Consider the following 6,000-nt stretch of genomic DNA (forward strand, 5'->3'; position numbering starts at 1 on the left):
AAAACATTTGATGATTTTCCCCCCTTTTTTTCTCCTCTTGCCCACGATGCCCCAACATTCTCCTCAGCTTGACTGAACTTTAGACAACTTTCTTCCTGACCACAGATCTCTGACCTTCTTTTTTCTTAGAACATTAACTTTGGAAAACTTGTGATTACAAATTCTTTGTTCTGCCCCTCTGAGATGGAATTCTTCTCCAGATCTTTTGCCAATTTTGCAACTCAGGAATGTCTTTCTCAAGGACCTGGGATCCATCCTTGGTGATGTAACCAACAAGGATGTAACCAACAAGGAAGTTAGTCCCTCTCAGTCTCTGTCTCTGTTGGAGGCTGGGAGACTAACCTGGGTTAAGTGACAATTTAGCAAACATGGATGGCCTGATGACATTGACCAATGTCCAGCACTCTTCCCTAGCTGACTCTAGCACTTAGAAACTCTCCCACCTTTTGACTGCTGTGGAGCTGTGCTCAATTCTGACCCAAAGCCTCTCTCCAGCAATCCGAATTAAATCTGCCTCGCCAATTTTAACAAGTGTCTGGTGTGATTTTACTTCCACATTTTCTCATACTGTTACCGCAATGCTCCCCATTTTCCCTTTTGAGCTCCCAATCCCTCTTAATCTATTCCTTCTATTAAACCCTCCCATTGGAATAATCAATTTTCCTGATTGTAACCTGTTTGACCTACTGTGCCATCCCTTTCTGTGTGACCAAAAAACACTCAGTACTTTTCACTTATTTCTACAGAAGTCAAAGGACCCCTCTCCCCCCCCAGAAATAGAAAACCAAATTGATACCGAAAAGCATTTATTATTTATGTTATATTATATTACATTATATTAAATTGGCTTTTGAAATAATTGGGTAAAGAGATTTATATCATAGTGATGCTAAGAATATAAAATTCAGTGGTTCTGCCTCTGTGCTTTCAAAATCCCATGACCATTTCAACAAACCTGAGCTCCAGAATCTAATGAGGATGCCCAGCTTGTTCCTCCTCTCCTCTTAGGAGGACAACTGAACATACAGATCATATTGCAGTTCAACTCTTGGATTTGTTTGTCCCTCACTTTCTATGTTTCCACACCAAAATGACTAACCACTCTATTTGACTAAAGGAAGACGGATGCCTTAGAGGAACTTGGGTACCAGCTTTTAAGACTATGAACCCACACAATAAATTCTCACTAACAAAATCACAGAACTGTTTATTTTATTTTATTTTATTTCATTTTATTTCATTTTATTTTACTTCATTTCATTTCATTTGCTTCATTGTGATTTCACTATCTTTACTTTCCAGCCATCTGTAACAGGAGTGATGGACCAACCATTGTAGTTGTAAGGGGAGATGTGGGGGAGGACGTTCAGCTGATTCATATAGATGATAGATAGATGATAGATAGATAGATAGATAGATAGATAGATGATACCTAGCATTATATTTCTAAATTTTGCCACAGTAGAGTTTTGAAACGGTTGGTGTACAACAAAGATTTAAATGTTAAAAAAACAACCAGTAATCTTTTTTTAATGTAATTTATGTATTTTTTAGCTCCTCTGATTCTTTGCTGTGATTTGAAACCTCTATAATTGACTTGGAATCATCCTGGTGCACTTGAAAAGCAACACTCTGCAGTTACAGAATACAAAAAGAAAGAAAGAGGGATTGAAAAGGAGTGTATTTCTAACCTTGGTCATAGGTATCTTCAGAGTGTTTCTGTTTTAATAATTAATTAGCTTATCAGTTCAGAAATGTTGAAATGACTTTTGGAATCCCGTGCTCTAAGGCTGTTGGCACCATACGTGTTTCCTGAGTGCAGTTTCCTTAACTTTCCATTTAAATTTTTTTCCCCCTTGAAACTAAAATTATTTAATGAAATCGGACACTTCAAGGCCACTGACTGATCTTCTGAGCAGAAGGTATGCAAAGGTGGCCAATTCCATTAAATTACAGCCCCCGCCCAGGTGGTAAGACATCACTTTAAGGCAGAGAAGGGCAATGAAGTCAGGAATGCTAAGAGACATAACTAATAACAAGAGAAAAAAAAAGAATAATATGAAAAAATCTGAAGGAAAAATAAGTTCAATGCGCAGAAGAGAGAAGATTAGGAGTTAGGGGAAGGGAAATGGCACATGTGCAATTTTTTTCCCACTTATTCTATTTCCTTTATGTTCTCTAGTTCAGGGCCGCTAGTAGAAGATTGATACATTTATTAATTCTCCATGCAGAAAGACAAACAGTGGACTCAGTCCAGTGGGATACAAACGTCTGGCCCCAGGTGTCCCTATGGAATCTTCCAAAGTTGCCTAATGGTCTTTGACCACACAGATCCAGTTAAGGAATACGGTATCCATTCTCTAAAATCTCATTTAGACTCATACATAAAATAAAATCATCCTGTCATCTTGCACTGGTTTTCTCTGGTTCTTCTTTTAATTTCTCTTGGTTAATTTAAAATGCAGGGCTAAAGGGGAAAAAAAAAAAAACAATTTAAAGGATGTTCAAGATAGTCTCTGTAATATGAATTTTCTTTTTAAATTGCAAGAGCATAGTAAAATAAACCATTTCTTTCTGCATACAGTGGTATTTAGAAACTACTTAAGCAAATATCCATGGAGAGACATTTTCGTCTAATTTACATGTTTATTGACTTAAGATTTGACTTTGAGGAAATGACAGATTATGAGATCTATTTTATTAGGGTTGATACTGCATTTTTTTAAAAGCAGAGTTCAAATTATTGTTTATTGGTATAATCTGTTCTTTCTCTTTTTTCTCTCCTTTATTTTGGAGTAGAGCCTTGCTGTTTTCCATTTTTAGGATACATGCTGGATCTTAGATGCTTAACAAATATGAACAACTTTCTACATATTAGGTTAAGTGTAAGTGGAATCATATTCATGTAGCAGAATTTCTCTTCTCTCTCCATCCTAGTATGCTACAAACAGCAGCAGCTAAAAAAGAGAAAAATCATATGATCTAAGGTTGTTTCGATTTTAATTTTGGTTTTCAAGGTAAGTAAACTTGGGTCGATTTGAGGCTCCTTTACATGCATTTCTGAAATTTTCTCAGCACAAGATGAAATTAACTGTCATCTTTGTATTAAAGAGCACCCAGAAAAAAAAATTTAAAAAAAAGAGCACCCAGGTTTTTTGAAAGTAAATATATTAGGAAATTATTAGAAATGAAAAAAAAAGCCACCACTTGAAAATCAATTTACTTATAAACTGACTCAAGTTTGTGTTCTGGATAATGAACTGGAAAGGGTATTATTTTACAAAAGTCTTCAGTTATGTCTGTTTATGTTATTAAGTAGGATGAGATAAAGTATATATTCAAATTTTTTTAAAGGACAGAATACATCATTTTAAGTAATTAGGTCCATTTATCTTAAGTTTATATTTCTTAGGGTTGCTTCCTGAAAAGACTGTAAAAGCAGCCTATTTGAAAGATTTGTTAAAAAAAAAAATTTTTCAGAATTTGCTGAACTCAGAATATCTAACATAAGTTTTCAGTGAACTACATTAAATACAAAATTATAAAACTCTAATTTAATGTGTAAATTTATTTTACTGTTTGTAATATTCTAAGATTCGTATTTTGGTAAAAAAAAAAACAGTTCAAAACAAATTAAAATATTTGGTGTACAGATAAGATTATTTTTACATATATACATAATCCTAATATTAAATATAATTATGTGTATGCTCATACATATATACTTTTATATGTATAGTTTTATGTGTATATACACTTACCTACATAGTTATATTTGCTAGATGTGAAATACTTATTCATAAAAATGCTTCGTGATGTTATCCACCCTAAAATACAGCTCTGTGAGAGACTACTGTACCGGTTGTAAGCCCTTAGACTTTAAGGATAACTATTTTTAAAGTAAATAAATACAAAAATGTTTTAAAGTTTGAATTCCAACCTTGCTCTATGTACCAAGTAGTTAAATGTAAATATAGAGATTTTAATGGATTAAAAGCTAATATAGGTAATGTTTTAAAATAAACTGTAAGTGGAAAGTTCTTTTTAAGGATATCATTAAGTCAAATAACAGAAAAAAGAATATTTGTTATTCTAATTGAATTAAAACGTAACATTTTGTGTAACAAAAAACAAGCAAATAAACAAAGACCAAAAGTCAGGATGACTCTTGAAAGAGAACCCAGCAAAAATATTTCCAACAGATGTGGTAATAAATTAATGCCTGTAAGTGTATAAAAATCAACCAGAAAGACATTTAGAAATCAGTCTGCATTCCAATAATAAAATTACATTAAGATATGAATGGGCAATTCACAGAAAAATACAAATTTCTAATACAGTCTTTCAAAAGAATCAAACTTGCAGTAAGGGATATATTTGCATTTAACAATGAAATGCTTTCTTTATCCAAATGGAAAGATCAAAAAGAGTCATACCCCAGTTGGACAATTAAAAAAAAAAACAAAACAGTCATTTACTTTTAACTATCAGTAGAAATTTAAAGTATCACAATTTTGGTGAACAACCAACCTATATCTAATTATATAATGTACCTACAAAGCAGTCCTTTCTAACTCTAATAACATTTAGAAATATAAAAACAAAAAGATATGTATACAAATGTTTATTCCACCTTTTTTTAGAAACAGTAAACTTGAAATGTTGCAGTGATAACTAAATAATACAGTACAAGGTAGTCATTAAAAAGAATGAGCTAGTTCCATCTACGATAAAATAGAAAGTTGTATACAGTATGTTATAACATGCAATATGGTAAGCCAAAATGCATTATATATGTTATATTTTTCAAATGTAGGATTTAAAATTTTAGTAAAACATGTGTTAACTTGTTTACATATGTTACTTATTATTAATGGGCTTATGGATGGAAATTCTGTATATTTTTTTAAATATTTATTTTAAAATATTTATTTTACAGAGAGAGACAGAGACAGAGACAGGGGCAGGGACAGAGCATGTGCTGGGGGAGGGGCAGAGTCAGAGAAAGAGAGAAAATCTCTATCAGAAACTTCCCACTCAGCTGGGACCCCGACAATGTGGGGCTGGATCCCAGGGCCCTGAGATCATGACCAGAGCTCTAAGAGTCCTATGTTTAACCAACTGAGGCACTCAGGGGTCCCTAGAATGTCTGTATATTTTTAATAGTATACAATTAGCATGTTTTGCATTTATAATGATATTCATAAATGAAAACAAATTTTGCATAGAGATTTTCACGTATATTCTCTTCTTGGTAATATGGGATGGCCACAAATGCTGAGAAGGTGCCCTGTGTGAACCAATCCGTCTGCCAGTGTCCCCAGAGTCTTGAAGAAGTCCCTGGACTTCTCAGTTCAATTTTTATTCACAGTTCAACCCTGTTCAAAGGGCAGGGGATGGGATTGAGGTCTATGAGTGACACTGAATATCTAATTCACTTTTTTATTTTTGTTTTTTTCTGTGTGTATCTCTTTAAGTCTGCATGCTCATAAAATGGGGATACTTCTGTAAATAATTTGATACATTCTGCTCTTACCTTTACTGCAGGTGGTAATTAGGTTCTGTGGCGTTAGATGCTGAGATGCTCCAACTATACTGCTTAAGAATGCCAACCTGGGCGCTGGATGGTTCATCTGCCTTCTGCTCAGGTCATGATCCCAGGGTCCTGGGATAGAGCTCCAGGACAGCCTCCTTGCTCAGTGGGGAGCCTGCTTCTCCCTCTCCCTCTGCTGTTCCCCCTGTTTGAGCTCTCCTTTCTCTCTCAAATAAATAAATAAATAAATAAATAAATAAATAAATAAATAAGATCTTAAATAAAAAAGACACCCAGGGCTCCCAGCCATATTCAAAAAGAATATGCTCTGCTATCAGAGAGCTTTGTCTGTTGCAATTAATAACATTACAAATATCAAACTTTTTGGAAAAGTGGGAGAATCTAGACAGAAAAATAATGTAAGAAAGACAGTAACAGTGAAAAAATAGATTTCAAAGACTTGGAGG

This window comes from Canis lupus, chromosome 16 (genome assembly GCF_048164855.1).
Source record: "Canis lupus baileyi chromosome 16, mCanLup2.hap1, whole genome shotgun sequence".
In the NCBI taxonomy this organism is placed as follows: Eukaryota; Metazoa; Chordata; class Mammalia; order Carnivora; family Canidae; genus Canis; species Canis lupus.